General features: G+C 53.0%; 1 protein-coding gene across 10 annotated transcripts in view; it reads right to left on the reverse strand.

Moving 5' to 3' along the window:
* LRRC28 (leucine rich repeat containing 28) overlaps positions 1–8,571 on the reverse strand; it is a 109,962-nt gene extending 101,391 nt beyond the window's left edge. For 7 of the 10 annotated variants that reach the window (XM_065558139.1, XM_065558133.1, XM_065558134.1 and 4 more), the window contains exon 1: positions 8,431–8,571. The gene's annotated coding sequence lies outside the window, so the exon portion shown is untranslated. The remainder of the gene's footprint in view (positions 1–8,430) is intronic. The other 3 variants (XM_065558135.1, XM_065558136.1, XM_065558138.1) reach the window with 3 other exon arrangements.
* Between the last annotated feature and the right edge of the window lie 1,669 nt (positions 8,572–10,240).

Here is a 10,240-nt window from a genome sequence, read left to right on the forward strand (position 1 = left end):
AAATGCCGCCCAGCTGATAAGCAGAGCATGCACAGCCAGCAGCAGTGTTCAGGTGCCCCACCCACCACGTTGCTCTGTCATGCAGCTGCTCCTGGGACCCTATTGCTGGCTGGGGAGGGGGGGGGGTGTACTGAGGTCAGGATGTCTCCCTACCCACCCCCCCACCCCCAGAACAGGAGACCAGGGACACAGTCTGACTCAGGACTGGAGCTGCCGCGGTGAAGATTGAGTGAGTGCTCTTCTTAAAGGGAAAGTGCACTGTTTCTGAGATTTCCCCAACAGCCAGCTCACAGTCTCGGTCTCTCTCACTAACACCCACACAGTCTGTGTATCTCACTAACACACACACTGTCTCTTTCACACTCACCTCCCAACACATACTTGTATTATTATTGTTGTTGTTTTTGTTACTTCTTGGTACTTCCTGCAATGCACATATATTCTCTGTAATTTTATTCTTTCCAAGTGTGTTATTTTAGTGTTTTGACTGGTCTATGCATTTCATAATTTTTATTTCTCTTACACTTAAATTTAATTCTTTGAGTAGTGAATTCTAAAATGCCTAACCTGTCCTGGCTGGAGTAATTATCGCTATGGTAACTTTTGTAAAAATATTTATTATAATCTAGGTTTTTTGTTTCTACTGGTGGTGCACATCTGCACATATTTTGGTGCACACAACAAAATTTATTCTGCACATGGATGGAAAAAATTAGAGGGAACATTGGTCATAACTATTTTATGGCTGTTCAGTTACCTGTAAGTAAGACAGCATCAGTACAATTCTAAGTGAGCCAGCATCCACATCAGAAACAGCATTACTATAATTGACAGTTCATCGTGGGCAGTCTTAGGTAACGTTTACACTGGAAGAGTTACAGCCCCAGGCGTTACAGCGCCGCTCAGAGCGTTGAAGGGAAACCACTGTTGTGTGTTCACACTGTCAACTGCCTGCGCAATAGTGTGCTCACACTTGCGGCACTTGTAGTGGTATTCGGAGCGGTGCACACTGGCCAGCTATCCCTCTGCTGCTAAGAGTTGTGGGAAGGCGGAGGGGGTCGCAGGGCATCCTGGGTCCTGCCCCAATGCCCCGTGCTGCACTGCTTTGCCTGCCAGCAATCCCTGTGCTTCCGTCCGCATTTGGCGCCATCTTTCAATGGTTTGTGTACGACGCACCCTGCCCCTTCGGGCTGCAGGAATGGATCCTGAACTGTTGACCAGTATGCTGCTCGCTATGACCAACACGTCATGAGTGGCAGTGAAGTTATTCCTTACACTGCAAAGGCAAGAGGAGTGTGATTTTGATCTCGCCACACGTAGTAGCTATGACACGAGATTGCTTGTGGTATTCATGGACGTGCTGAGCACAGTGGAACATCGCTTTTGGGCTCAGGAAACAAGCACTGAGTGGTGGGATCACATCATGATGCACATCTGGGACGACGAGCAGTGGCTGCAGAACTTTCGGACGAGGAAAGCCACATTCATGGGATTGTGTGATGAACTCACCCCAGCACTGCAGCACAAGGACTCAATAATGAGAGTGGCTCTGTCGTTGGAAAAGTGCGTGGCGATTGCACTGTGGAAGCTGGCTACTCCACATTGCTACCGATCAGTCGCTAACCAGTTCGGACTAAGAAAGCTAACTGTTGGACTCATGTTGACGGAAGTCTGCAGGGCCATTAATCGCATCCTGCTCCAAAAAACTGTGACTCTGGGTAACGTACGTAACATTGTAGATGGCTTTGCACAAATGGGCTTCCCTAACTGCGGAGGGGCGATAGATGGCACGCATATTCCAATTCTGGCACCAGACCACCTAGCCACTGAGTACATTAATCGCAAGGGGTATTTCTCAATGGTTCTCCAGGTGCTTGTGGATCACCGTGGGCATTTCACAGACATTAATGCAGGCTGGTCTGGAAAAGTGCATGACGCATGCATCTTTCAGAACACTGGCTTGTTCAGGAAGCTGCAAGCAGGGACTTTCTTCCCGGACCAGAAGATCACTGTAGGGGAAGTCAAAATGCCCATTGTGATCCTGGGAGACCCTGCCTATCCCTTAATGCCGTGGCTTATGAAGCCATACACAGGGCAACTTGACAGCAGCAAGGAACAATTCAATAACAGGCTGAGCAAGTGCAGAATGTCTGTTGAGTGTGCTTTTGATCATTCAAAAGCCCGCTAGCACTGCCTCTATGGGAAGCTGAACCTGGCCGATGACAGTATTCCTATGCTTATAGCCACATGCTGTATGCTCCATAATATTTGTGAAGGGAAGGGTGAAAACTTCACTCAGGGCTGGACTCAGCACCTGGAGGCTGAACTTGAACAGCCAGAGACCAGGGCTATTAGAGGGGCGCAGTGTGGGGCCATAAGGATCAGGGATGCCTTGAGGCAGCAATTTTAAGCTGAAAGCCACTAATATTTGTTGCTATGCGCGGGAGTGCAGTGCTTGTAATGCTAGGAGGTGACTGGTGCAGACAATGCAATATGTGGGTTTAACATAATTGTATGTTGCTTTGCAGGGCTCTTTTTGCTTTCAATTAATAGAATAAAGATGGCTTACAAACCAACACAATTCTTTTATTAAAAAACAACAACCGGAGGAGAGAGTCAAACCAAAAAAACCATCAGTCGTGAGGGGAATGGGGGAAGGGAAGGTCCCAGGGGGAGGCGGGGTCCCGGGATGGCTAAAGATTTGTATATGTCCAGGGATCATATCCAACCTCCTTTGGAGTACAATGCAGTGGGTATTGTACTTCAGCAGGGCCAAACTGCAGAGGGATGGGTGTTGAGTGCAGGGGGTAGTGGGAGTCCGCAGTGCTGGATTGTGAGGGGGAAGGAGTAGAATGCCGCGGGTATAGATTGGAGCCAGGAGGCTGATAAGAGTGTGTTGGCGGTGTCTGGGGGGAGCATGGGAAAGAGTTTTGCAACAGCGGCTGTGGGGGAGGGTGGGCGCGGAGCTGCTCAGTTTGCAGAGCGAGTATCGCCTGGAGCGTGTCTGCTTGGCGCTCCATAACCTTTAAGAGCCGCTCCATGGCTTCATTCTGGCGTGCCGCGTTCTCCTTTCGGTCCCTCTTCTCACTGTCCCGCCACTCCTTCAATTCCTGTTTCTCACTGGCGGAGTACATCATAACATCACACAGAAGGTCCTCCTTAGTTCTTCTTGGCCGCTTTCTAATTCTGCGCAGCCATTCGGCTGCCAATAACAAAGAGGGAGGCTGGGCTCCCAAGGTCATCTCTGTGAAGTTTAAACGCAACATTTTACAGAAGCAGTATTGTTTGCAACGCAAAGAACACTGATTCAGTGACTTAAAACACAGCCAGTACTCGCACACCTGCCACTAACTGGCTGACCCCAGGCAAGCACACATGAGCCACAAGATCCCCAAAATGGTGAGCAGCCGCAGGGGCAGGGTAAATCACTCTTTCCGGACCCTGCTATACACTGGGCACATGGCTCTTAGGGAGAGCCAGCACTGTGGGGGGGGGGGGCCTGATAATCGTTCCTGTCCCCACATTTTCCAGAGAATGTGATCATTATGGAAGATATCTCGCTGCTGAGGGTGAGCAGGGAATCAAGGGACAGTCTTCTCCAAGACTGTGGCTTCCACCCTGGCCCCTATGCAGCTCACCTGTGTGCAGCAATGGGCCGTCCCCACCCCCACCCCGGGACAGCACAGTAGCGCGGGAAAGTTACCATTAATGGGGCAAGAAACAAAGCAGCTCTGTCAAAGAACCTGCGGCAGCGGATTGCCCAGTATCTCCACGAGAGTTCCTGGAGATCTCGGAGGGAGATTCCCATGAAGTGAGAGAGTCAATCAACAGCCTATTCTGCTGCTCAGACTAGGCATGCGGTGAGAGACAAGCCTGCTTTCTACAACCCTCCTGCCCCCAACAACTCGCTTCAGCGATTGCCAAAATCCAATCCACTTACCAGGGGCCCCCCTCTCCTGTTTGCACTTCGCCAACATCCGATAGCAGAGACTGATTAGCCTCCTCTGGGGTAGAAAAGAACTCCTGGCTGCATGCATCTCTGACCTCAGAGTCATCCTCTTCCTCTGGGTCCCCCTCCTCATCCAAGATTTCCTCCTCCTGGCTCGGTCCACTTTCGACCACTGAAGTATCCACAGTGGTCTTCGCAGTAGAGGTGGAGTTGCCGCCGAGTATCGCGTCCAGCTCTTTGTAGAACCGGCACAGCACCGGAGCAGCAGTTTGCATCTCACACCTTGTAATAGGCATTCTGCAGGTTCTTCACTTTGACCATGAACTGCAATGTGTCCCGGTCATGGCCCCTTTCTGTCATGCATTGTGAAATCTGTCTGTAGATATCATAATTCCTATGGCTGGAGCGCAGCTGGGACTGGACAGCCGCCTCTTCCCAAATGCTGATGAGGTCCAGCAGCTCGGCATTGCTCCAAGCAGGGGATCAGGCTATTACGTGGAGCAGGCATAGCCACCTGGAAAGATGTGCTGAGACCACTGCACGCATCACTGAGCAAACAGGAAGGGGACTTTCAAAATTCCAAAGGAATTTACGGGATGGGGATGACAGTTGGTCACCTGAGGACAGGGCAGTAGAGTTCAAACCGATGACCAGAGGCGAGAACAGTCATTGTGGGGCACCTCCCAGAGGCCAATCGCAGCACTGTAATCGACCACAGTGTCTACACTGGCACCGCAGCGCCGTAGCCCCGGTGCAGAAAGCTGTACGCCTCTCATTGGGGTGGTTTTTTTTAAAAGCGCTGCAACTGCACAGCTTCTGCGTACTAAGTGGCTTGGCAGTGTGTACACCTCAGGAGTTACAGTGCAGAAATCTGCTTTACTGTGCAGAAACTTGCCAGGGTAGACAGCGCCTTAGACAAATGAAAACAGACACAATTGCCCTGACCCCTAGAGATGGTCAGCAAGGCAACATATAAGGGAAGCTTACATTTCTAGTGCCCAGGCTTTCCCAGTTCAGTGGACAGATGGCTTCATTCTCCAGGACTCTAAACCAAGCATGTCTCATCAACATACATTTTTTTTCCTCTTAAAAAAGCATAAAAAAAACTCAGGTGATGTAGTGAGAGAATATTTATGAGTATTATTATAACACGTTCCCTGTTACAAGACACAAACATTGAATGCTCACTATCAAAAGCAGCCATGACTGATGGAGAACAAAAAGGTTAATACACGTCTTAAATATCTCAGATTGTAGATTCCACTTTTCTACTATATTATGTACATTTCTGAAACATGAATTGGCTTGTAATGTGGATTTCTTACTTACAAGCAACAAAGACACAAAAGCGTCAAAAATCTTTTGCAACATGCCATCCAGATGTTCTTTACTGAAAGCTGAAATTATGGAAAACTACACAACTCAGACTCCACATCCCCAATGGACGAAATGTAAACCTGGCATAAGCAGGCACAATGACTAGTGAATTCAATGGGAGTTTTGTGTACTTATGCCAGAGACGAGTTTGACCCACTGTTTGGGTTCCCACTTCCAAGGTCAACTACATACACTTTCCCACTCCCAGCAGCCAAATGGTTCATCACTAAATACCCCCTTTTCAAAGCACTGAGACTGAGTTCAGTAACTGATGGCATGAGAGCGCAGGCCACAGAGAAAGGGGTGGCTATTCCAGTCATACATGGAGGTTACGAGTGGGGTTCTGGAAAACCAGGAGCTGCTATATCACTGGAGAAAGGGGAGAATGAATGGGATAATGGGGAACTGGGGGCTGCTGTTTCACAGGGTGGGGGGAGTGGGTGTATGGATGTACTATGAGGGGAACCAACCAGGAACAGCTGTATCACTAGGGGGGTGGGAAAATGAATAGATGGAGTGCGGGGAGTGGGAGGTGTACTCTTGGGTGAGGGCATGAATAGATCTATGGTGGAGGGAGGGAGAGATGTTGAATGGCTGGGTGGGGGAATGGGACATACTATATGGCTGGGTAGGGGGATGAATCGGTGTGTGATGGGGGGATTGACAAATGCCATATGGGGAAAATGAAGGAGTGTATGATGGGGGTCTGGGAGGGGAGTATAGCTGGGTGAGGGGATGAATGGATGCATGGGGGGTGGGAGGTGCTGTGTGGAGAGATGAGATGGGTACATGAGGAGGTGATGGGTGAGGGGATAGAACATGCTGTATGATTGGGTGGGGGATGAATGGGTGTATGAAGGGGTATGTGGTGCTACATGGCAAGGTGAGGGATGGAAGGGGCTATATAGCTGGGTGGGAGATGAATGGCTGTAGAAGGGTGGGAAGTGCTGTATGGCCGGGGAGGGGGGGGGGGGAAACAGGGTCTATGGGGGAAGATGCTGAATGGCGGGGGAGGAACAAGGTCTATGGGGGGGGAAGATACTGTATGGCGGGGGGGGAGAACAGGTTCTAGGGGGAAGGTGCTGAATGGCTGGGGGGGGTGAACAGAGTCTATGGGGGGAGGTGCTGTATGGCTGGGGGGGTGAACAGGGTCTATGGGGGGAGGTGCTGCATGATGGGGCGGAACAGGGTCTATAGGGAGAAGGTGCTGTATGGCTGGGGGGTGAACAGGGTCTCTGGGGGGAGATGCTGTATGGCAGGGGGGGTGAACAGGGTCTCTGGGGGGGAGGTGCTGTATGGCGGGGGGGGTGAACAGGGTCTCTGGGGGGAGATGCTGTATGGCTGGGGGGGGTGAACAGGGTCTCTGGGGGGAGATGCTGTATGGCTGGGGGGGGTGAACAGGGTCTCTGGGGGGAGATGCTGTATGGCTGGGGGGGGTGAACAGGGTCTCTGGGGGGAGATGCTGTATGGCTGGGGGGGGTGAACAGGGTCTCTGGGGGGAGATGCTGTATGGCTGGGGGGAGTGAACAGGGTCTCTGGGGGGAGGTGCTGTATGGCGGGGGGGGTTAACAGGGTCTCTGGGGGGAGGTGCTGTATGGCGGGGGGGGTTAACAGGGTCTCTGGGGGGAGGTGCTGTATGGCGGGGGGGGTGAACAGGGTCTCTGGGGGGAGGTGCTGTATGGCGGGGGGGGTGAACAGGGTCTCTGGGGGGAGGTGCTGTATGGCGGGGGGGTGAACAGGGTCTCTGGGGGGAGGTGCTGTATGGCGGGGGGGTGAACAGGGTCTCTGGGGGGAGGTGCTGTATGGCGGGGGGGGTGAACAGGGTCTCTGGGGGGAGGTGCTGTATGGCGGGGGGGGTGAACAGGGTCTCTGGGGGGAGGTGCTGTATGGCGGGGGGGGTGAACAGGGTCTCTGGGGGGAGGTGCTGTATGGCGGGGGGGATGAACAGGGTCTCTGGGGGGAGGTGCTGTATGGCGGGGGGGGATGAACAGGGTCTATGGGGGGGAGGTGCTGTATGGCGGGGGGGGGGATGAACAGGGTCTATGGGGGGGAGGTGCTGTATGGCGGGGGGGATGAACAGGGTCTATGGGGGAGGTGCTGTATGGCTGGGGGGGATGAACAGGGTCTATGGGGGGAGGTGCTGCATGGCTGGGGGGGGAACAGGGTCTATGGGGGGAGGTGCTGTATGGCTGGGGGGGTGAACAGGGTCTATGGGGGTGGATGAACAGGGTCTAGGGGGGGAGATGCTGTATGGCTGGGGGGGGTGAACAGGGTCTATGGGGGGAGGTGCTGTATGGCTGGGGGAGGTGAACAGGGTCTATGGGGGGAGGTGCTGTATGGCTGGGGGAGGTGAACAGGGTCTATGGGGGGAGGTGCTGTATGGCGGGGGGAGAACAGGGTCTCTGGGGGGAGGTGCTGTATGGCGGGGGGTGAACAGGGTCTATGGGGGGAGGTGCTGTATGGATGGGGGGGGATGAACAGGGTCTATGAGGGAGGTGCTGTATGGCGGGGGGGTGAACAGGGTCTCTGGGGGGAGGTGCTGTATGGCGGGGGGGGTGAACAGGGTCTCTGGGGGGAGGTGCTGTATGGCGGGGGGGGTGAACAGGGTCTCTGGGGGGGAGGTGCTGTATGGCGGGGGGGGTGAACAGGGTCTCTGGGGGGAGATGCTGTATGGCGGGGGGGGTGAACAGGGTCTCTGGGGGGAGATGCTGTATGGCGGGGGGTGAACAGGGTCTCTGGGGGGAGGTGCTGTATGGCGGGGGGATGAACAGGGTCTATGGGGGGAGGTGCTGTATGGCGGGGGGTGAACAGGGTCTCTGGGGGGAGGTGCTGTATGGCGGGGGGGGTGAACAGGGTCTCTGGGGGAAGGTGCTGTATGGCGGGGGGGGGGAGGGGGATGTTGTCCGTTACGCCTCGGCACCGCGACGAGTCCCAGCACTTCAGTAGCGACGGGGGCGGCTGAGCAGAGGGGCCCGGGTGAGCCGTGTCGGGAGCTGCCGCAGGGGAAGGCGGGGAGGGATCCCAGCCAGCAGCGGGCGAGGAGCTGGATATGGGGCGGGGGGCTCAGGCCACTCGGCCCCGCGGAGCGGGGGCGGGTCACTCACCTGCGCTCCCTCACGGGCGGGGCGGGCCTGCGGCCTCGGCTCTCAGCACCGTCGCCGGGGGACAGGAACCCCGCGAGCGCGCCCTCCGGCCAGATATCGCGAGAGCTTGGACGCTTCCGAGTTCTGACTCCTCCTAGGCCCGCCCTCGGGGGCTTGGCTCACAGGCGCTTGGCGGGCGGGGTTTACGCTTCTTGCGTATCCTGCCGTGTGCTGGGGGCTTGGAGGCAGCGCCGCCCCGATCGTCGCCCCCCGCTCCGTCCAGATCCCCACTCGCCCCTGTCACAGGGCCTGAGATTTGTTCCCGCCATCGCCAGGCTGGACGCCTCTCGCCCCGGTCACAGGGTCCAAGACCTGCCCCCCACCCCGGGGCTGAGCTCCCCTCACTCACACGGTTCCCCCCCCCCCCCGTCATTTTAATCCGTGACTAGTCGAGTTGTCAGTGTGGCTCACCCTTCTCCAGTAACAGTGCCAGCCTTGATGCCCCATTGATGTATGTGCCTCTCACAGTCATGTGTGTCCCATAGCCCTAGAGCAGGGGTAGGCAACCTATGGCACGCAGGCCAAAGGCAGCACACGAGCTGATTTTCAGTGGCACTCACACTGCCCGGGTCCTGGCCTCCGGTCCGGGGGGCTCTGCATTTTAATTTAATTTTAAATGAAGCTTCTCACACATTTTAAAAACCTTATTTTCTTTACATACAACAATAGTTTAGTTATATATTATAGACTTATAGAAAGAGACCGTCTAAAAAGGTTAAAATGTATGACTGGTACGCGAAACCTTAAAGTAGAGTGACTAAATGAAGACTCGGCACAACACTTCTGCAAGGTTGCCGACCCCTGGTCTAGAGCGACCGCCTTGGGTTGTACTACAGGGCTACGGTCTTCTCCTTCATATCCGTCCTGCAGACCCATTTCTGCTGCTGTGCTCCCAAGAAGTTAGGCACTAATAATTGGGAGGATTCGAGGCATTTGGGAGTCAGCCATAAATCTCATACAACTTGCATGCATTGTTTTATCCTCTCCCCTTCTTCGGATGTTGCTTTCTTCTTGAAGTTAAGCTTTTCAGGACAGAGACTGCCTTCTTATGTGGTTGTACCGCACCTAGCACATTTTACCTGCAATTGCAGTATAAATAACAGGAGACTGTCTAAAATGGTATCAGCCTTTCATTGCAATGTACTGCCCTACATACTGAATGTTCCTGAAAACATTCACTATTGCATTATCTGATTAAACCTTGCCTATTTCCATGGGTCAAAACAACATTTTTTCCCATTGATAAGAATTTTAGGGAAACGTACATCATTGGGCTCTTTGTAAGACGATATTAGGCCTTGTCTGGGCTAGGATTAAGGTTTGGTGCTACCTAGTCTTAGCAAATATGTTGAGCAGTGTGTTTTAAATCATGTTTAACTTGTGGAGTTAAAGTCTGGAAAGATCCCTAGGCTTTAACTCAGCCAGTTTAGCCTGTGTTAAAGGCAGTGAGCCTTGTCTAGACTAGACTTAAAATGTGTTTCTTAGTCTGTGTTAAGATGTGCTTTAACATCACAGCCTTAACTCCTAGTTCAGATAAGGCCTTATTTTTTCTGATACATTTGTAGATACATGTGATGTATTCAGAACTCTTACAGTAGCATTTCACTCATATTCAGAATTTTTAACATTGCTGGGTTAAGAACCTTCTAAAAGCTGCCCTGTTTCTTTAAGAGAAGTCTTTGGAAGGGACATACCCATAGCAAAACTCTCTTAAACTTCCATGGATTGGTTATCCTCTCATGACTGGCAAGGCTAAAGCATTGTCTCTGTT

This window comes from Chrysemys picta, chromosome 10 (assembly GCF_011386835.1).
Source record: "Chrysemys picta bellii isolate R12L10 chromosome 10, ASM1138683v2, whole genome shotgun sequence".
Classification (NCBI taxonomy): Eukaryota; Metazoa; Chordata; order Testudines; family Emydidae; genus Chrysemys; species Chrysemys picta.